We start from the raw sequence: 22,633 nt of genomic DNA on the forward strand, positions 1-22,633 counted from the left end.
TTATTTTTAAGTAATCTCTATACCTAGTGTAGGACTTGAACTTACATCCCCAACATCAAAAGTCACATACTCTACCAACTGAACCAGCCAAGTACCCTGGAACTGGATATTTTTAAAATGCAAAAAGAACAATGGTCACTTCTAGTTTCAGGGCAAAAATATAACTGTAAAATGGAATGAATAGGCAATCATCACCGTAATCCTTTGGTCAGTCTTAACATCATTAATGGATTAACCATATATTACATGTTTTCTGATATGATTCGGCCTGAATGCCCATCACCTACAGAGAATTCTAGCCAAAAATGTTTAGGAAAAATGTTACAGCAAATACAGGGATAAAAGGACAAACTAAAAAGCACCAGAGGTAGAAATTAAATGAACCAAAAGGTGGCACATTCTTCAAAGCAGCTGTAGAACTGCCTCTTTAATAGTCAACATCGTAACAAAAGGGACCTAAAAATCAGATGCTATGTGTGGTCCTCAAACAGATTCTGTTATGGACCAAACAACTGTTCGGGGCATTTTGTGTCATTTGGGAAATTTTTAATGTAGTCTAGAGATTTGATGAAATGGACATATGGAGTTTGTAGACTTAAAAAAGCAGGTTATAAAATAGCGTGTGATCCAACTGTAATTCATTTTTGTAAGAAGTACGCACACATGCACAGACACATATAACGGTATAGGAAAAGATCCCGACGTACAGGTACCAAGGTGTTAACAATGGTGGATATCTCAGTGGGGGCAGGGGTAGGAATGTTTATGAGCTTCCTATTGTTGTTGTAACAAATTACAACAAATGTGGTGCCCTAAAACACCACCAATTTGTTCTCTTACAGTTTTGAAGGTCAGAAATAGGAAGAGGCTTGTGGGACTAAAATCAAGGCATCTTCAGGGTTGGTTCCTTTTGGAAGTTCTAAGAGAGAATGCATTGCTTGTGTCTTCCGTTTTTTGAAGCTGAGGCTGCCTTAATTCCTTGACTCTGGTTGCATTACTCCAATATATGTTCTTATTGTCACATCACTCTCTCTGTCTTCTGACCCTTCTGTTTCCCTTTCCTAAGGACTCCTGTGATTATATTGGGCCCACTTGGATAATCCAGGATAATCTACCCATTTCAAGAACCTTCACTTAGTCACATCTGCAAAGTCCCCTTTGCCGTGTAAGTTAACATTCACAGGTTCCAGGAAATCAGGTCGTGGACATATCTGAGGGGAGCCATTATTCTGTCTACTATAGAATGTGATGTTTTTATTCTTTACTTTTGTTTATATTTTAAAATATATTTTGTTTTTATGTATTTTATTTTATATATATTTTGTTTATATTTTATATTTAGTATTTTTATGTCATGTGGATGTATTACTTAAAATATATTAGTTAAAAGTAAAAAAAGTTATAGTTTAGTATCAGGTGATATGAAATGTGGTTATTTATAAACTTTAATCTGGCTCCATGTGAAGTTTGAGCTTCATGTTCAGTTATTTTCTTACTTTGTATTTATACAAAATCAGAAAATTTAAATTCACAAGTATACATTGCCAGAAATGGCAGCAAGTCTTTGGTAACTGGGTGAGAGACTTTTGTATGTTGGATTGAACAAGAATCCATAAATTGAGAAGTAATTTCTTCTGTTGAGTGTTGCCTCCAGATGCTAAGTGGATGAAATATCAAACTCAGATTCTACAAGGATGAATGTTTCACCTTAGTAGAGTATCACAAGGGGCAGTACCATCCAAGGGTATGCTTTGAAAACACGTGGGGCTACTATGGTTGTTGCAGTGATTGATGGGAACCCCCTGGCTGGGGATTAGTTAGTTGGGCAGAAGCCAAGAATGTCATATGTCCTTCAATGCATGTGACTTTCTTACAAGGATGAATTTTCCTACATCTTATGTAATTTTCAAACACCCCCTAGGCATTCATGTATATGAAAAGCTTATTTGTAATTATCTGAACCTAAACCTGACTTTATTTTGCATATAAACTCAATGTACTTTTTTCTCTTTCTGAAATTTATTTTTGAAAATATGGGGTGCTTTTTACAAATCTGCATGTCATTCCAGTAGTGCAGGGGCCACACTAATCTTCTCTGTATAATTTCAACTTTAGTATATTGCTGCTGAAGTGAGCATAACTCAAAGTATTTTTTGCATGGTTTTAATATCCTGGAATTTTCCAGGAACGGAACTACTGTGTAAATTGAAAAGAGCGTGCTGTTTCATTTGGAACTTTCCCAAGAATGGCTTAATGTTTTAGAAAATCGTGCCACTGACATCAATGCCATTTATGGGCTGGGCTAGATATCTTCCATTTGCCCTTCCAGATTCACTCCACCCCCTCTACCTGCTCTGTGCCATGGGAAGGGGCCGTATCAATTGTTTTCTTTGCACTCCAGCTTCTGGATAGTTTCAATCCATGGAAATCTGGAAGGTTAAAGAGTAAGTTGTGCTGTGTGAAATGACCATCAGGAAGTGAGTGTCATCTGATCCATGGAAACACTAAAACTGGATGTGACAACAGTATTCCAGTAGAAAATGGTAACACTGTACATACATGACTGAGTCCAAACGGGTCAGAAGGCACAAGTAAAGTGCATGAAGCGATGTTTTAAACTCCCATGGTACTGGCTTCTACTGATTTACATCTCCCTTAACCCACATTTATGACTTCCCAGAGAGTTCTCTATGATTGGTTAACAGAGAAAAAGCACAGGCCTGGTTACCTAAGCACGGTTTGTTGGCACCAGCTTTAAAAATGGTTACATTCTAGTCCCTGAAAGATGGTGGTGAAGGAAAATATTCTGGGAGCAAAACTTTGGGCAGGACCTCTTATTTTCCGCTTCATGTGGAAGGATAGAGAGCCTGCTTTCTCTCTGGGCGTGCTGTTGTTGGAAGATGCTGTCCGTCGCAGCCCAGAGCCACACTGCCTGTTCTTCCATGTGCCTGGAACACGAGACCCAGACTGCTCTTTACCTGAGCCCTTTGCCAGGGCTTTGTTTGTAGGGAGCTGCCTTGAAGGATGAAGTGATTATCTCCTTCTGAACAAATAGGAGGCTTGCTCTAAAAGATGTGAATCCCCACAAGGCCAGCGTTCCTTGGCTGTAATGCAAAAGTACATGAAACACACAGTTTGTCCCCTGGGTCCCTCTGCATGGCCCCTGTGGGACTTGGGTAGGGGGGAAACCACACAAATATACTGCTTACCATGCTGCTGGCATCCAGGAAATGGTCACAGGCTAATTTGTTAGCATGTAAGCAGGAGAAAAAAAAAATTCTCAAACCCTAGCAAATACTTATTAAACACTTTGCAGTTAGTTCTATAAACCTTTTGGATAGTATGTGACTTGTACCTGATTTTGCATTGAAGGGTACAACTCCGAATTATTCCTGTGTAGTTGGGTCCCTTAGAGAAAAATTTTGTGACTTTTATGTTTGAATGACTTATTTTTTGTTTCGTTCAGGCAAAACTCCCCTGACAGAGGTGTCACAGCGTATCTGTTGGAAAAAACAGGTACGTTTTAATGACTTCATGAAATTATTTGAAAAAGTTTCATGGCAACAGTGCTAAAGACTAGAGGCAAATGGATTGTCAATATAATAAATCAGAAATTCAGATATTGTCAGTTTTTGCTGTTCACACTGTAGGATGGATAACATTCCATGCGAATATTCCAATTGTTTATAATTCTATTTAGCCCTTTTCCTTTCCATCGTTAAGTGTTAATCTTCCTAGATCTGTCTTTAATTCTTTTCATTTCTAAATAATGGAATTTCAGCATTTGGTCTGGAAAACCGCAGGCTGTCCTAACTGCCAGTATAAGAAATCTCTGCAACAGAATAAGACAATTTTCTGGTTTCTTAATATGTCCTTGAAAATGTTATTACTAACAAAGAGGTCTTGTAAGATATCTGGAACTCAAAACTTCTGGCTTGTTTTGTGAACGTAACTTTGGCCTTAAAAATCCCATAATTCTTTTTTTTTAAGATTTTATTTATTTATTTGAGAGAGAGCATGAGAGGGGAGAGGGTTAGAGGGAGAAGCAGACTCCCCGCCAAGCAGGGAGCCTGATGTGGGGCTCTATCTGAGGACTCCAGGATCACGACCTGAGCTGAAGGGAGTTGCTTAACCACCTGAGCCACCCAGGCACCCGTCTTTTTGTTTGTATTACTTAATAATGTGTTTCCCTGGTAATGATATTTAAATTGCCATCCTCATGTCCTAAAAGCTCTGAATACCTATGAGTTTTCTTTAATAGCTAAGTTAATGGAAAATTTGTGTGCACACACGAACTTGTATGCAAATGTTCATAGCGGCTCTATTCAGAAACTAACAGATGTCCTTCAACAGGTGAATGGATAACAAACTGGCACATGCGTACAGTGGAGTATTAGTCAGTGATAAGAAGGAAAAAATCTATTGATTCACTCGACATGAATGAATCTCTTTTCTTAGTGGTGAAATATATATAACATCAACATGGATGGATTGTAAATGCATTTTGCCAAGTGAAGGAAGCCAGGTTCTAAGACCCAAAAGTATTGTATAGTGCCATTCATAGGACATTCTGGAAAAGGCGAAACTATAGGGGGATGTATTAGTTTCCTACTGTTTCTGTAAAACAATAATACAAACTTGGTGGCTGACAACAACACAGATTTATTCTCTTACAGTTCTGGCGGCCAGAAGTAAAAAATTTGTTTCACTATGCTAAAGTCAAGGTGCTACAGGACTGGTTCCTTCAGGAGGCTCTAAGGGAGAATGCATTTCCTTGACTTTCCTGGCTTCTGGAGGCTGCCGGGATTACTTAGTTTGTAATCCCTTCCTCACATCACTCCAACCTCTTGCTTCCATCCTTATGGCTCCTACTACCTACTTTGACTGTCCTGCTGCTCCCTTGTGATTCCATTTAGGGCTCACCTGGATAATCCAGGATAATCTCCCCATCACCAAATTCTTAATCCCATCTGCAAAGTCCCTTTTGCCATGTAATGTAACATTCACAGGTTGGAGGGATTAGGACTTGCATATTTTTTCAGGTGGTTATTCAGTCTACCACAGGATGGAAAGCAGAGCAGTGGTTACCAGGGATTGTGAGAGAGGGAAGGGTCGAGTACATCATGGGCTGTACCAGGGCAGGGTGGCTATATATGACTCTACAGTTGTCAAAAACCCATAGACTGTTACACCACCAAGAATGAACTTTACTGTTAGCAATTTTTAAAAAATCCATCTGATTGTCAGTGAGCCTAGGATGGAATGCAGCCTGTGACAAAAGAATCTAATTGTATTAAAATTGTAGGGCATAACCTTGCTAAAGAGGGCAAGGGGAAATGTTAAATAACTTTGAAACACTGTTTTTAAGTTTATGGACACAGAGAATAGATTGGTGGTAGCCAAAGGATAGGGGTGAAATGTGGGTAAAAGGGAGTCAAAAAGTGCAAACTTCCAGTTATAAAATAAATAAGTCATGGGGATATCATGTGCAGCATGGTGACTATAGTTAATAAATACTATATTGCATATTTGAATGTTGCCAAGATAGGAAGTCTTTTAAGTTCTCATTACAAGAAATGGGTATATGGGGCACCTGGGTGGCTCAGTGGGTTAAGCCTCTGCCTTCGGTTCGGGTCATGATCTCAGGGTCCTGGGATCGAGCCCCACATTGGGCTCTATGCTCAGCGGGGAGCCTGCTTCCCCCTCCCCCTCTCCCTCCCCCTCTGCCTGCCTCTTGGCCTACTTGTGATCTCTCTCTCTCTCTCTCTGTTAAATAAATAAATAAAATCTTTAAAAAAATAAATGGGTATATGGTAATAAATGTTAACTGGACTTATTGGGGTAATCATTTTGCATCATGTACAAATATTGAATTTTATGTTGTACACCCGTAACTAAAAAATGTTGTATGTCAACTATACTTCAATTTTAAAAAAGAAGAAAATGGTGTTTTGACTAGATATTGTAAGGCTAACAATAAAAAGAACTGTAACATAAGTGTATGTACCAAGTCTAGTTGGTAGATATATACAGAAATATAGACATATACATATATACCTAGGGTGGTATACTTAGATATATTTTCTGGCTCTGGCTTCTGAAATGGTCTAGAAGCCATGTTACCCCAGCAGCAATGAGCACACCTAGCACCCAGATCTGTGTTCCTAAATATCATTCTTCAATAAACGGAACCAGGGCTCCTTAAAGAAATGGCTGATTCTAGGGTTGGGGCAGGGAAGATATAAGATGAGCGCAGAACATCTCTTAGGACCCGAAGAAGAGGACAATAGGAGCCTGCACCTGGCCTCTCCAGACCTCTGCTATGACTCATATGCTGTGATGTATATTCTGACTTTTGTGCTGTTTCTATAGCATGTCCTTTTCCTATAATAGACTACATTTGTAAGCCATGTCCTCTTGGGTCCTGTGTGTCTTCTTTAGCATTTGAACCCTACTTACATGCCACTGTTAGTAGAGCTATATATTCAGTTTTTGTAAAGGCTACATGACACTAGGAAAAAAAAAGTATATTATTGGGGCACCTAGGTGGCTCAGTCGGTTAAGCAGCTGCCTTCAGCTCAGGTCATGATCCCACGGTTCTGGGATGGAGGCCTGCCTTGGGCTCCCTGCTGGGAGAAAAGCCTGCTTCTCCCTCTCCCTGCCACTTGCCTACTTGTGCTCTCTCTCTCTCTCCATCTCTCTGTCAAGTAAATAAATACAATTTTAAAAAAAAAAACCCAGCATATTATCTAGTATTCAATACCTGTTTCTTTCCAGGAAGCTGTTAAGGAAGACTTAAGCTGTTAAGGAAGAACATCAGTAAGTTGTATTAAGTGATATTATATCCTTCTTCATATTTTGGCTTTATAAATTCCAATGTCATTTTTTAAATGTCAAATTGTGCTAATGTTTTTCATCTTTGATTTCTTTTCATTTGCATTTCTTTTATGTATTTCCTCTTCTTTTACATTAATCTTTTTGATTCATTTTGTGTTTCATTTAAATAACATAAAATAGAATTCTTTTTTTTAAAATTTATTTATTTGACAGATAGAGATCACAAGCAGGCAGGGAGGCAAGCAAAGAGAGAGAGGGGTGGGGAAGGAGGCTCTCCACTGAGCAGAGAGCCCAATGTGGGGCTCAATCCCAAGACCCTGGGATCATGACCTGAGCCAAAGGCAGAGGCTTTAACCCACTGAGCCACCCAGGTACCCCCATAAAACAGAATTCTTAATCCAATTTGTGAATCCTAATTTTTATATTTTTTAAGATTTTATTTTTTTAAAAGATTTTATTTATTTATTTGACAGAGAGAGATCACAAGTAGGCAGAGAGTCAGGCAGAGAGAGGGAGGGGGAAGGGCCCTTAGATCATGACTGCTTAACCCACTGAGCCACACAGGTGCCCCAAGATTTTATTTTTAAGTAATTTCTACACCCCATGCAGGGGTTCAACTTATAACCCCAAGACCAAGAGTCACATGCTCTACCAACTTTGTCAGCCAGGCACCCCTGTGAATCTTAATTGTTTTACTTTTGAATCTTAATTTTTTTTTAAGATTTTATTTATTTATTTGACAGAGAGTGATCACAAGTAGGTAGAGAGGCAGGCAGAGAAAGAGAGAGAGAGGGAAGCAGGCTCCCTGCCGAATGGAGAGCCGGATACGGGACTCGATCCCAGGACCCTGAGACCACGCCCCGAGCCGAAGGCAGCGGCCCAACCCACTGAGCCACCCAGGCGCCCCTTGAATCTTAATTTTTAATAGGGGTGTGGATTCCAATATATTTATCATGATGACTAATACATTTTTTATTATTCATGTCCTATTTTTTATGCTTTCTTTAAAAAAAAAAGATTTATTTGAGCGAAAGAGAGAGCATGAGCAGGAGGAACAGAGAGAATCTCAAGCAGACTCCATGCTGAACGTGAAGCCCAACCTGGGGCTTGATCTCAGGGCTCTGAGATCACCACCTGAGCCAAAACCCAGTCAGACACTTAACCAACTGGGCCACCCAGGCATCCCTTTTTATTCTATCTTTAATGTTTCCTTATTTTTTAAATTTCTGTACATTATTGAGTACTTATTAAGATAAGTGTACTCTTAATCCCCTTCACCTATTTAACCCATGTCCCTCTCACCTCCCCTCTAGTAGCCATCCGTATGTTCTCTATTGTTAAAAGGCTGGTTTTTGGCTTGTCTCTTTTTTTTCCTTGTTCATTTCTTTCATTTCTTAAGTCTTACACATGAGTGAAATCATACGGCATCTAAAAATATGGAACGCTGCATGAATCTGTGTCATCCTTGCACAGGGACCGTGCTAATCTCTGTATCATTCCAATTTTAGTATTTGTACTGCTGAAGCAAGTAGAATGTACACAGTATTTTAACAGCAAGGAAGCTTTCAACAACTGCTAAGAACATGCCAAAAGGACTTAGGAACCAACCTAGAGAAGTTTCCCCTAGTCCCATTTGGGATAATTTGAACATCAGTAAGAATAACTGCAGTGGATTGAAACACGTGGAGTATATTTTTGAATCATGAGTTTATAATACTATAAAACAAACTTATTTTTCACCTTTAAAAAAAAAACCTGATTGAAATATGGACTTCCAAAATGGTGGGGTAAGGTCGGTAGACATCCTCCCCAGTGAAACAACCATTTAACTGACAAAAATTATTTAAAAAACCCAACCATTTAAAGTCTCTGGGATTGTCCCAAGAACATACAGCAAATAGAGAAACATTTATCCAAGAAAATCTACTAGTAAACCTTAATAAGAACCATGAACTTGTTACTTAAATGGGAGACTGTGACATTTGAGCCATGAACTGCTTCCCACTGCGCAGCTGAGTCTGATGGATTCCATTTCCTCCCGGCACCCAGTCGAGGGCTATGGTTTCACTCCAGGAAGGGCAGGCCATCAGCATCTCTCAGTCCCCCAACTCTGGGTTGCAGAAGCCATACCCGGGTAGGTTCAAGGCAGAGGACTGGAGGTCCCATTCCTGTCCAGCCTCCACTGTGGGACAGAAGTTCTACTGCATGAGCAGTAGGCTGCAGTACAGGGACCTGATCTCTCCTGCTCCAGCTTGCTCACAGGCAGAGGTTCCACGGCCGGAGGAGCAGGACAAGAAGGCTAGGGGCCACTGTCCCCAGAAGAGAGACTCTCTCTTTCTTCCGGAGGGGACTGGGCTGCGATGCCGTGAGCGCGGAGCTGCGTGTGCCCATGTGGAAGGAGGCCGTCCGCTACAGCGTGGGATGCAAGAGAGCTGAGGCCGCTGGAGGGTAAAGGCGGCCTGGCCACATCCATGGAGTTCCTGAACGCAGTCAAGCCCAAGGCCCGCACCATGGCTTTCCCGGGAGCGCCGTGAACTTCAGATGAGAGCGCTCACGGGAAGCACCAAGCAGCGTGCAGAGCACAAGGGGAGCCCTCAAGAATGGACGGGTTTGCTCCTGTCGTCACGACTGCAGGGCTTTCTGCCGTGGAGAGTGGTCGTTCGAAACTGTCGCCCAGCTGTGTCGGTGCCTTGGGAGGTAATTCTCCCCGAGGTGTGGGGAGCTCTTCCAGTTTGCAGGTAGAGATGTGCCTCAGGCTTCAAAACCTTTTCTGCAGAAGCTCCTTCCTGAGCGCCTCTCTGGGCTGGGAGCAGCGGGTACCTGTCCGCCTCGGCGCCGGCCGTCCGATCTCTGCGGCCCCGTCCCTCTCCTCCACCTGCGCACGTCGGGTCCCCGGGGGGCGCGGGCGCGGGGGCCGGTCCTCCCCTCCCCCGCGGTTGCCCCCCTGCCCTTCCCTCAGCCCTCCTGGGCCGCGTGTGAGGCTCGGGGGGAATAAAGGACTCTGAGCCCCCGGCTGCCCCCCGCCCGGCGGCGCAGGCCGTGGGTTCCCGCCCCTTCCCGCTGCCACCGTCCTTCTAGCGGCAGCGCGGGCGGCTGCGTGCGTGTGCTGCGTGGCTTGCAGGCCACCGGCTGGAAGCCGAGCCCGCGGGAGGAGCCCCCGCGCGGCCCCGGGATCCCGGGAACCCCCGCTGCTCGGCGCCGAGGCCTGGCCCGGGAGCTGGTTGGAAATGCAGAGTCTCGGGCCGTCCTGGCCCCCGCCGCTACCGCAGAAGAGCCTGTTCACAGCACCCCCGGGGGTCGGGGGCCGGGGTTGTGTGCGCTTGAAGTTCCAGAAGCTCTGCTCCAGAGCCCGGCTCACCGCCCTGTAGCCCTTGTATAACGAATCCGTCGGTTGTGGCTGCTCACGGCGCCATTCTTTACAGCGAAGGGCGTCCCAGACTCCTCACCAGACCACCTCGTGCCAGGCCCCGGCTTGACCTCTCACTTCATTTTCATGTGAATTTTTCCTCGACGTCGTGTCTTCACCGTCGAGTGGGGACCGCATTGCCGGCCACCTGAGTTCTTACGCGCACACCTCACACTTGAAACCTGAATTTCACTCGATCAGATTCCTGCTGTGTCCTTGGCTTACTTCACCTTTTCAAGAATTACGAAACTTTCCACATTTCTGCCAGCTGCTCCTTCCTGTTTTGTTCTCAATTTGGGGTGTTTGTTTCTATTTGCTTTATGTCTGTGTGCAAAAACAAGCAAAACACATTTGTGGTTCATGTAAACATAGAGCACAATTCAAACTTGTTCCATATGAGATTCTCTGATGAGAATTTCTTATATTCTGTAATTGGTGAGAATATGTTGCTTTAAACTGTAATGTTGAATTATCACTTCTTTTGTCATATTTATTTAATGTATTTTGAGGTGAAAAGTCATTATGTCGTGAAAAAGGAGTCTTTGTTCAAAATGTGGCAGATTTTTCAAGAGCTGCTTTAGCAAATGTTGCTAACTGAAAGATCATTCTGTAAGGTAGTTAGTTATGTTCTTGGCAAAAGTTAAAAAGTATGAGCACATCAAGAGTTAGCCAAGAAATGAGGATTTGGGAATTCTCGTCTTCTGCTGGAAGGAATATATATTAGCATAGTCATTTTGGAGAGTAATATTGAAAATGTGCCATATCCAGCAACGCCTTTTCCAGCAATTTTACTTCTTTATACTCCAAGAGAAACTCTTATAAATGTGGGCAAAGAGACATTTACCGGGGTGTACTAATGTTTCTTAAAGTGTATTGCTGTGTGGCCAGGTTGTCTATATATCACCTGGGCCTCTGGTTAAACTGCAGATTCCTTAGCTCTAGTGCCTAGCTACTAAAAATTAGTATTTCTCGGAAGTGAGAGCCAGCAGCCTGCCTCTTTAGCAAGATATTCCCTTGCAAATTTGTAAACCATTGCTGTTTTCTTAATCATAAGTGGTCTGGTTTTATTTATTCCATTTTTAATTATGCTAATTCTTTTAAAAATAAGTGCTATTATATTGTTCAGAGGGAAGTGAGAGGGAGGCAATCGAGTGTCTGTAATTCTTGCCCCACTCCAAAGATTCTGGGAAATGTAAAGGTAATGTTTTCTTCGTATGTTTATTTTTGTTTGTTTTTTAAACTTGCTATGGAAAATTTCAAATATATACACAATGAAAATAATGCATCCAACCCCAACGTGCCCATCGTCCAGAATCAATATTTGTCCTTTCATGGCCAATTCTGTTTCATTTATATCCCCCACCCACTTCACCCTCAACCTCCCTCATTAGTTTGAAGGTCATCTCTGATAGCATATCATTCTCTTTATGAAGTATAGTCGACATACAGTATTACACTAGTTTTAGGTGTACAACATAGTGTTTCAGTGGTTCTATACATTATGAAGTGCTCATGACCACAGTAAGCGTAGTCTGTACCTGTCACCTTGTCATGTTATTACGTTATTATTGACTATATCCCCTGTGTTGTACTTTTCATCTCTGTGACTTATTTATTTTATAACTGGAAGTTTTACCTCTTAATCCCCTTCACCTACTATGCCCATGCCCCCACCCACTTTCTTTCTGGCAACTACCAGTTTGTTCTCTGTTACTTATGAGTCTCTTTTTGCTTTTTGTTTGTTCATTTCTTTTGTTTTTTAGATTCCGCCTGTAAGTGAAATCATGTGATATTTATTTCTCTCTGTCTGACTTATTTCACTTAACACAATACCCTCTAGGTCCCATCCATGTTGCTGCAATGGCAAAAAAATCTCATTCTTTTTTATGGCTGAGTAATATTCCATAATAGATACATACTCTATCTATCTATCTATCTATCTATCTATCTATCTCCTGCATCTTCTTTACACTTTGATCTATCAGTGGACACTTAGGTTGCTTCCATACCTTGACTATTATAAATAATGCTGCAGGGGCTCCTGACTGGCTCAATCAGCAGAGCATGTGACTCTTGATCTCAGGGCCATGAGTTTGCGTCCCCATATTGGGTGTAGAGCTTGCTTAAAATAAATAAACAAAATTTTTTTAAAAAAAATAAATAATGCTGCATTAAACATAGAGGTGCATATATCTTTTCAAACTAGTGTTTTCATTTCCTTTAGGTAAATACCCAAAAGTGGTATTACTGGATCATATGCGATTTGTATTTTTAATTTTTTGAGCAACCTCCATACTCTCCGTCACAGGGGTTGCACTAATTCACAGTCCCACCAACAGGGCACAAAAGGGTTCCCTTTTCTTCACGTCCTTGCCAACATTTGTTGTTTTTTGTCTTTTGGGTACTAGCCATTCTGATAGATATAAGGTATCTCATTGTGGTTTTGATTTGCATTTCTCTGATGATCAGTAATGTGGAGCATCTTTTCATGTGGCTGTTGGCCATCTATAAGTCTTCTTTGGGAAAATGTTTGTTCAGGTCCTCTGTTCATTTTTTAATGGGATTGTTTATTTTGTTGGTCTTGAGTTTATATAAGTTCTTTATATAATTTGGATAAGAACCTTTTATCAGATATATCATTTGCAAATATCTTCTTCTATTCATTTGGATGCCTTCTTGACTTGTTGAAGGTTTCTTTTGCTGTGCAAAATCTTTTTATTTTGTTGTAGTCCCAATAGTTTATTTTTTTATTTTGCTTCCCTTACCTCAGGAAATACTATCTATAAATATGTTGCTTAGGTTAATGTTGAAGAGATTATTGCCTATATTTTCTTTTAAGAGTTTTATTGGTTTAGGTCTTACGTTTAAGTCTTTGGTCCATTTTGAGTTTATTTTTGTATATGGCATAAAAAAGTGGTCCAGTTTCATTCTTTCACATGTCGCTGTCTAGTTTTCCCAACACCATTTATTGAAGAAATTGTCTTTTTCCCATTATTTATTGTGCTTTTATGTGCTTGCCTCCTTTGTCTTAGATTAATTGACCATGTAAGCACGGGTTTATTTCTGGGCTCTCTATCCTGTTCCATTAATCTATGTGTCTTTTTTGGGTGCCAGTATCATACTGTTTTGATTACTGTAGTTTTGTAGTACAGTCTGAAATCTGGGATTATGATACCTCCAGGTTTGTTCTTTTCAAAACTGGTTTGGCTACTTAGGATATTTTGTTGTTCCATACAAATTTTAGGATTATTTTTTCTGTTCTCTGAAAAATGCTATTGGTATTTTGATTGAGAATGCATTGAATCTGTACATTGCTTTGGGTAGTATCAACATTTTAACAATATTAACTCTTCCAACCCATAAGTACAATATATCTTTCCATTTGTTTGTGTCATCTTCAGTTTCTTTAATCAGTGTCTTACAGCTTTCTGAGTATAGGTCTTTCATCAGTACTATATCATTTTATCGAAAACATTTTGATAATGTATCTCTAAAAGATAAGGTATCTTTTAAGATTTAATCACATCAGGGGCATCTGGGTGTCTCAGTGGGTTAAGCCTCTGCCTTCAGCTCAGGTCATGATCTCAGGGTCCTGGGATCAAGCCCCGCATTGGGCTCTCTGCTCAGCGGGGAGCCTGCTTCCACCCTCTCTCTCTCTGCCTGCCTCTCTGCCTACTTGTGATTTCTGTCTGTCAAATAAATAAATAAAATCTTAAAAAAAAAGATTTAATCACATCGTCATTACACCTAAACCAAATTGACAATAAATTGTTTATATCCAGTTCATGTTGACAACAATTCGGTGTTCACATTTCTCTTACTTTTTTTTTTACACTTGTTTGTTTGAATCAAGATCGAAATAAAATTCATACAGTGCATTTTATTAATAATGTCGTTTAAGTCTTTTCTTATCTATTGGTTTCCCCTCGAATTTTTTGGTATAGTTTATTTGTTGAAGAAAGCAGGTCCTATAGTGTTTCCCACCATCTGAATTTTGTTGATTGCATCCCTGTGGTTCGTCGGTATGTTTCTCTGTTCCCTGTATTTCCTGTAAATTGGCAGTTAGAGCTAAAGAGTTGATCAGGTTCAGGTTTGATTTTTTTTAGTTGATGGCTCTGTGTACTTTTGTCACGAGGTATATGTCTAGTTGTCGTTCTGGTTAGCAGCCATTTCTGTTCGTTGCCTAGATCCATTAATTCACTTGGGGTTGCAAAATGGTTCTATTCTAATTCCATCAAGTCTTCTTCATGTATTTATAGAATTATTAAAAGAAAATCACCCCATCAGCTGTTTGTCTAGCCTGAGGAACATATCATACAGGATCAGTGCTTCATCTTTCCTTTTACTAGTTTTCAAAACAATAATTTGGTTCTCTACCATTCTGCAAAGGTGATCATTTTTTAAAAATTCAAAATATAAAACACATGCTATAAAATTCACTCTTTTAAATTGTACGATTTACCAGTCTCTAGTACATTCACAAAGCTGTGCAATAGATCATTTTTAAAAGTCTCATTATAAACTCACAAACATACTTGATGTGTTTCATTCCACAGCAGTTAATCCTTTGACATCCAAATTTTTTCATCTTTAGCCAACTAGAGCCTCTATAAACTGGTCCCTGAGACTCTCTGACACACCCCTAGTAAGCTTTGACATTTTTTTTTCTTGCTTTCTGTTATGAGGAGATATTCCTCGTTTGCTATGTACTTTTCTGCCTCAGCCCAGGAATCCGTCATTTCTTCCAGAAACCCTGGTTCCTTTAGTGGAAAATTGTACATAGAGGCCCAAGGCTGGGGACCTGGCAGGTCATTGTTTCTAGGCCTCACATATCGATTTTCACCTTTTTAGTGGAGGAATTTGTTTGTTGTGTTCTGTGATTTATAATCCATGAGAATTTGGCTATTGGTGACTTTCAGGAACTAAACAATGTCTTATTCAACTAATGACTTGTGTGAAAAAATACTGTTTGAAAATCACCTAATTGTCAGTCACTGTTTATTTAAAAATTATTTCCCTTGGGGAGGGTGTGTGGCTTAAAGGCTCAGATTAAAAATTCTTACTTGACGTTAATTATAGCCAGCTGAATTCCAACATGATGCAACTTGCTCATGTTAAGATAAGTATAACTTAAGTATCAAGTATCAGATAAATAGTTCATTTTTATAGGGCATGCTTAGTTCAACAAAACTAGGGCCTTTCTAGGGGAAAGTGAATAATTTTCAACCTTACGGATATAAAATAATGAATTACCACAACTTTATTCAAGAAGGTCTCTGTTTTCTAAGGCAATAATTTACTGTTTCCCATTTGGATTTCCATCAGTCAGTGACGTGGAATGAAAATCAACAGCTTCTTTTCTTCTTGTTGTTCTTTTCTTTTCTTTCTTTCTTTCTTTTTTTTTTTTTCTAACAGCTTCTTTTCTGACTAATCTTTCTCTGGAAAAGTGATTGAAAGGCCTGGTATTATTTCTGGCTCAAGGACCTATAAACATGTCAGGGATTTTAGTTAAGTTATTAAAACACTGTCAAAACCTTGAGTAGAAGCTTTTAACTATCTGATATACATTAACAGCTCTGAAGGAACAAATAAATTTTAGCACATAACCAAAATCCATTTGACTGCATTGAAAACATCTATTCTGTATTCACAGCATATGCCTCTGAAATATTCCGCTCTCCATGTACCTAAATAAAATTTCCTTTTACTGTGTGCTTATTTAAGCGAGAAAATGAAAGCACTTAAGAATGTTTTTATTCTACCACACACAGCCTCCTTATTTGCAGTTCCCCAAGGGCAAGCACCACATCTTTTTACTCTCTGTGCCCAGAATTCTATAGGTCCCAAATACCAAAACATTGAACAAAAGCAGCAATGCAAGATAGGCTGTCGTTCAGGGTAAGGTGTCAGGTCCTTAATCACTCACCGCTTGGTTACCAAATGCTTTCATTGATCTTAGGTGTCCTCCAGGTCCCAGTGTGAATATTTTCATAAACTATGTTTTGTGTGTTACTATAGGATTGAACAATTTCTGATCTCCGTTGCTTATACTTTCTTTGTTCCTTTATTTTATAATGAGTATTTTATATTGAGTGTACTGCTAGTAAAATGATCTTCATCATACACTGTTGTTTATGGCCTTCCATAAATGGATTTAAAGTACAAATTACTTTCCCTTTCTTGACAACTTACAGTTGAGCTCATCTGTATGATCAGCTATAGAATATTTGTTGTACCGCAAAAAAGTTTTATCTAATATAATCAATAGAACCAGGGCATTGTTTCCTTGTTTCCCAACGAAGTTAATAGTCTCTTATGTATGAAAAGTAATGGTAAAGGGCTTTTGAAAAATCTAAAGACCTAAACTACTTCCGGACTTCTAAATGAGGAAACATCTTTTTCTTTTATGATCTCCATACTGTTTTCTGAAGTGCTTTATATCAGTGTACTTAGAAGTATTTGATGGTAATTATGGAGGAACTAACAAGAATGCTGACTTTAGGTTTTTGTATTCATGCTGCTTGTAGCTACATGGTGATGAGGCCCCATTCTTGACATACCATAGCATTAAATGGAGGCCCTTGGAAAGTACTTAAAACACTGGTTATCAGTTTTTGAAGTTATTAGTATGCACACACAAGCTATTTCCCATATTTTACTTGAACAAGTATTAGTTTTATTTACCTTTCTGTGAATACGGTCTGTCTCACAACCTAATGCAATTTTCTAGAAATGGTGAAGACATGTTGTCATTCACCATTTTTGAAAGGAAATTTAATCTCTTGCAAAAAACCAAAGGTAAAGCCTGGAGAGTAAAATTACCCTCCAGTATGTCTTCAGAGATTTCTGGTTATTATACCTTTGTTTTTCCTTCTTGAAAGCATTTTATAATTGTAGAATTTCTGAGGGAAAGGACAACTTGCATTATGGGAGTTTTAAAGTTATGACAGGAACCTAAATACATGGCCTCTGTATTTGAAGAGACTTCACACCGGTATGCTATTTGTTTTATAACCGTTGTGTTCGTAACTGTTTAAAAATCTCTTTTTAACATTTAGTGAACTGAAGAAATAAAACGTCAGATTCTGGATTAATATAAGGATTACATCGCTTAACGTTTAACTAGTGACTTGTAAACATAGTTTGGGTCCCAAGTTCAGTATGGAAAGCATGAAAATTTAATGGAAATGCAAATATGCATTTTTGGAGTTCATAAATGCTTGTTTATCAAATACATATTTTTTTGCTCTTAAATATTTTTAAACTTTAAAAGGCTTGTTTTAGTTTGTAAAATAAAAAACCAACTATACTCAATTCTGCTACCTCTCTAAAGACTGAAAAACTCATTGTTTATCAAACAATTACACAAGGCTTAGGTTTCATAGGCTCCCAAACTCTGAAATAGATATGTAGAAAATATACATTAAAAATTCCTGTTCATTGCAATGTGCGAAACCAGTTTGAAAAGGCAGCGCTTTTCCTCATCTTTGTATCCTGCAAACTAATAAAATCAGGTCCTCTGACTAAATGCTTGTTAAAAGAAAAATTAAACGATTTGGTAGTAGCTGTAGGATAACCCTTCTCCCCCTCCTCGTGCCCACACACCCATTTAGACTGGCAAGCCTTTTTTCATTTTATTTCAGATTTTTTTTTTTTTTTTTTTTTTTTTTTTTTAAGCCAAGGCAGGGGACGGCGGGGATTGCTAAATTTATCTTCTCCAGCCACAGGGATGAAGAAAACACTTTTACTGCGGGCGGGGGTCTGAGGGCCTGCAAACAACTCGAGCAGGCGCCTCGGCCAAGACCGGCACGGAGAGGCGGTAGGTCTCCGGGGAGGGCCCGGGGGGCGGCCGAGGCCCACAGGAGATGGTAGCGCGGGGGGGGGGGGGGCGGCCAGGCCGGGTCGGGTGCGGGCCGCCCGCCTCTCCACGGGGTCGAAGGACCGCGGCCCGGCGCGGTCTTTACGGCCGAGGCGGCGGCAGCGGCGCGTGTGTAGCGGCGGCGGCGGCGGCGGGCGGGAGCGCGGAGGAGGTGGAAAGAAGGGGGGCGCTGTCACGGAGACTCCGGCCGCCGGAGACCCCGCCGCAGCGAGGCCACTGGGCTCCCCGGTCGCGGAGCGTGAGCGGTGCCAACCCGGGGCGCCGAGGGGACACACCGGGCGGAGGAGGGGGCCTATCTACCCTTCCGCATTTTCCTGGGTCTCTCTCCCGGGCGGTGACGTGACGTGCTGACGGCGGGCCCGTGCCGGGGAGCTGGGCCGCTTTTTGTCAGCTCCGAGCTCGGCCCCTCCTCCCTCCCTCCGCCCGCCCCACCAGCCGGAGCCCGGCCCAGTGCTCCAGAGAAAGGCCGGCCTGCAGCACCCGGCACCGTCGCCGACCGCCCGCACGCCCGTCCGGTGAGTTCCGGGCGCCGCCGCAGCCGTGGGGCCTAGCGCGCGCGCAGCGGCCTGGTCCCGGCCTGGTCGGCGGCCCGCGAGGCCCCCTTCCGCGCTAGGCCGGGCGGTGCGGCGCGTGGCGCCGAGCAGGCCCCGAGGAGGCCGCAGTTAGGCCCGGGGAGGAGCCCGGCTGCCCCGAGCGGCGGCGGAGGCGCGCTCCGTGAACGGGCGGGGGTTGGGGGAGGGTCGCCCGGTGGCCCGGGAGGCGGCGGAGGGGCGTCGGGTCGGCGCCGCGGCCTGCCCGGGGCACCGCGCGGGGGCGAGGCCTGGCAAGGAGTCGAAGGCTGCAGGCGTGAGGTGAAGGCCGCAGGCCGGCCGGGCCGATTTTCGCTATGTAAATATCGGCGAGGGGGGGGCGGAGGGACGGGGGACAAGATGGCGGCGGCTCGGCGCCTGCTGCAGGGGACGATTGAGGGGGTTGTCGGGAGGGGGAGCCGCCATCTTGAAGGCGGCGTCTGGAGAGAAAATTCCGCTACAGCCCGTGAGGGGGGGTCGGAGAGCGGGCGGCGGCGGCGGCGGCGGCTCCGGTGACGGGCCCCCGAGGCTTGGCACGGCAGCGTGTGCGCGCGGAGGGGGCGTGCTCGCTCCCCACAGCGGCCATTGCCCTTGCCGCCATGATGGGCGCTCAGTATCTAGGCGCTCGGCGGCAGCGCCACCTTGCTGCCCTCCCTCCCGCAGCCCCGTGACTGGCTGCTGCTTCCGCTGCATTTTAACTGAGCTGCCGCAGGCGGCCATCTCGTCCCTCAGCGTCCCTGGCTGCTCTTGTATGCTGCCCGAGGGCTGCCGGGACGGTTGGCAGCCCAGGCATCTAGGTTCACTACGGCAAATGGAACCCCACGACATTGTATTTTTAGCCAGCGTCGTACGTGGCTGTCATAGGGCCCTTGATGCGGTTTTCCAACACTCACTGCTTTCTCTAGTACCCGAATAAAGAAATACAAATAAAATTCGGTAGGAAAGAAGTTCTTGTCACTCCTTTATCCAACAGGGGGAAATGTGTAATTTGCACAGCACGAAAACGAATAAATTTTTAAAGGAGTCTTTTCCACTTATTTATTTGAGAACAACTTTCTTGAAAAGGTCCGTTTAAACTATTAGTGATCTGTTCGTATTAACTTTTTTTTTTTTTTTTTTTGAGGAGTAAGACGGGCAGAAAGTTTTATTTTCTTAGTGTTGCAGTACTGTTCTCTGCTTGCTATGATTTTTAGTTTATTTGATTTTAAAAATTCTTAGGTGGCATTCTGTCCCTTAAAGGACTTTTTGATTGCATACTGTACAACTCCCCCGCAAACTTGGAACCCAGTGTTACTGATGCACTGCGCTGGCTGATAAGAAAGAGTAGAAAGGTTCTTGTAATGCAGACGGTGGCTGCAAGAAGTTCGTTGTTCAGAGACGGAGGAGACGTGGTGGATTGCGCTCAAGTGCTGCGGGAAAGGTACAACCAATTACTGGGGTAGCAGAGGAAGGCAGAGTTTCTATTTGGAGCATGAGGAAAGGGTTTCTGAAGTAGGTGACATTTTGAGGTTACTTAAGGATGGGTAGAAATTTGTTAAGCAGAGGTGGGGGCTGGGGAAAGGACATTTCAAGGGTGAAGCTTCTTTACAAATTAGTATGTGGGGGGAAAAAAAACCAAAGCTAAAAACAAGCAATAAGTATTTGTAGTTTGGCAGGAGTCGATGGGGAAGGTAGGAGGGTGGTGGGAATCCTGGCTAGAAAAGATGGAAGAGCTTGCTTGCTGGGGGGGGGGGGGGGGTGCTTATATGATCCGGCTGCCCAGGGAAGCGCTCACGTAGAAGGATGGCGATACACCTGGGCTGGCGTTTATATTTACTTACCAGTTCCATTGGACCTAGGAAAAGTTTAAGCGTTGAGAAATAATGAGAGTAGCAAGTGGATCAGTGTTTTCACTACCTGAATGATTATCAAAACTGTTTGGAAGTTAAGCCAATTCTGCTATTTTTTCAATGATTGGTTTGTACTAACTTCTCCAAATAACGTTTAGTTCTGAGATGTAATTTCTGTAGTAAACAAAGAGTGAGAGGTTTCTAACTTTTCATTTACTATGGTTGAAAATTGCAGCCGTAGTGCTCTGGGTTACTTTGGAAGATGAGCAATGAACTTACTTCCTGCAGGTATTTTCATGGTGATTTTTTAAGAAGTCAGTTTGAAAAGTTAGAAGAAAGTTTACTGAAAAGGCAGCAGCCTTCAGATGGCCTTTGGCAGTCCCTGTTCTTAAGCCTGGTGAGAGTAACTACCCTTTTGTTTGAGAGGGGACTAAGGCCATTTGCTAAGCTAAACTTGCTCATGTTTTGATTAATACTTGACTGTCCTAGAGGGACGTGTGGGGAATGTGTTTCCTAGAATCCTATGATCTAAATCTGTAAGTAGCATAAGTATTCACTAGGAAGTTGTTTCAGTTTTTCCATTTTCCTGGACCGCCAGGAGTCGAGCACTGATGCTCCATAAGAGGACAGAAGGGAACTGAAGATTAAGATTCTCATGTTTATCATAAGGGGCCATGGTTTAGAAAAGTTGGAGAACACTGCATTGTAGGAGGCTGACTAGAAGCGAGTTGCTAAGCAAGTGGGCTGTGGTTGTTGAGGTGGTAAGGATAAACATAAACTTAGAAGAACCAGTTGCTTTCTATCTTGACAGCTGGGAAAGACGTAGAAGAGCTGTAAAAAAGCACTGTCTAGCTGCACACACAGTACAGCAGGAGTAGGTGGTTAACATTGAGATTCAACTTGTGTAGTCAAGAAGACAGATCATGTGTAGTTCAGAAGGATTTCTGTCGGATACCATTAAGTATAAAATGTTTTTGCCTGAAAGGGTAGACCTTGATGATCTGGAAAACTGGTGTAACACTTTACTACGCAACCATTTTGGATAAATGAGGTGTTCTTAATTTATGCGTATATTTCAGATAGGTTCAGGTTTCCTTTTTTTTTTTTTTTTTTAACAAAACATGCCCACAGTGCATTAAAAAAAATTTTGTCCCCCCAGATTGCTCTTTGTGAATGCTTCCTCTCTAACCCCATCGGGACTCGTAATTGTCATTGATGACCTTGCCTGTGTTATTTGTGTTTGTGTACACTGGCGATTCCAGACTATTTTTTGACTCTCAAACTCCTCCACCCGTCCTTGAAACCCCTCAGCCTCACAGAATTACCTAATCTCTTACTTAAACCAGAAAGATAGACAACAATCTGATCTAAGCATTTGAGTTTCCTTCCTTTCCCCTGTATACTCCTCCTCTCTCTCTACCTAGGCTTTCCTCCAGTTCTTTCGCTGCTGAAAGAATTGGCCTCCTTCAGGCCCACAACCATTCCGCCTACGAGGCTCTTTCAGTGATTCTGCTGCTTGCATCGTTGCCCCTATACCGGTGCCTTTCCTCCTCAGAAAGACTCCTAGGTTTGCTCATCTTACAAAAACCTCACTAGTCTTCTCGTTCCCTGCACCAATACTTTTATTTCTTTTCATTGCACTTACTCGTGAATCCACCATTTCCGAAATTGGGAAACTTTCAGAAGATGTCATTGGATGTATTAATAAAAGTGTTCTTTGTTTCAGAAATTTTCTGTGCCTTCTCCGTCTTCTGTCATGGGATTTCCCTCAAGCTCAATTCTCTGTCCTTTTTCTAGAGTCTTCTCCCTTGGTTTGAATGTCCCTTTACCATGCCCACCCTCTTCTAGTTTCTCATCTAGCATTTCCAGTTGCCTACTGACCATCTCTACCCAGGTGTGTTACTGTCTCAACATGGATGAAACCAAATTTATCTGGTATATTGTAGATGTTCAGTACTAGTTATAGTCTTTTTTCTTACTTGTTTTTTATCTCAGAGTCCCTCAAACAAATCTTGCTGTCTCACTTTCTTTTTGTTATTCGCACTGTTGTTTTTCCAGGCTCATTCTTCTTTGTCTCATATCAGTGTGGGCAACTTTAATTTAGCATTTGACC

General features: G+C 42.2%; 1 protein-coding gene and 2 non-coding genes across 8 annotated transcripts in view; 1 reads left to right on the top strand and 2 right to left on the bottom strand.

Moving 5' to 3' along the window:
• Window positions 1-2,029: 2,029 nt before the first annotated feature.
• LOC116583778 lies at window positions 2,030-2,137 on the bottom strand. Its single transcript, XR_004282890.1, has one exon. It is a non-coding gene; the product is annotated as a U6 spliceosomal RNA (small nuclear RNA).
• A 6,130-nt stretch (window positions 2,138-8,267) lies between these two features.
• On the bottom strand, window positions 8,268-8,369 carry LOC116583781. The gene has a single exon (XR_004282892.1). It is a non-coding gene; the product is annotated as a U6 spliceosomal RNA (small nuclear RNA).
• A 9,600-nt stretch (window positions 8,370-17,969) lies between these two features.
• The window catches only part of ZFX (zinc finger protein X-linked), a 56,054-nt gene continuing 51,390 nt past the window's right edge, over window positions 17,970-22,633 (top strand). For 2 of the 6 annotated variants that reach the window (XM_032329775.1, XM_032329774.1), the window contains exons 1-2: window positions 18,119-18,637; window positions 19,815-20,111. The gene's annotated coding sequence lies outside the window, so the exon portion shown is untranslated. Of the gene's footprint in view, window positions 18,063-18,117; window positions 18,638-19,814; window positions 20,112-22,633 lie in introns of those variants that run through there. The other 4 variants (XM_032329776.1, XM_032329773.1, XM_032329779.1 and 1 more) reach the window with 3 other exon arrangements.

Source organism: Mustela erminea, chromosome X (genome assembly GCF_009829155.1).
Source record: "Mustela erminea isolate mMusErm1 chromosome X, mMusErm1.Pri, whole genome shotgun sequence".
In the NCBI taxonomy this organism is placed as follows: domain Eukaryota; kingdom Metazoa; phylum Chordata; class Mammalia; order Carnivora; family Mustelidae; genus Mustela; species Mustela erminea.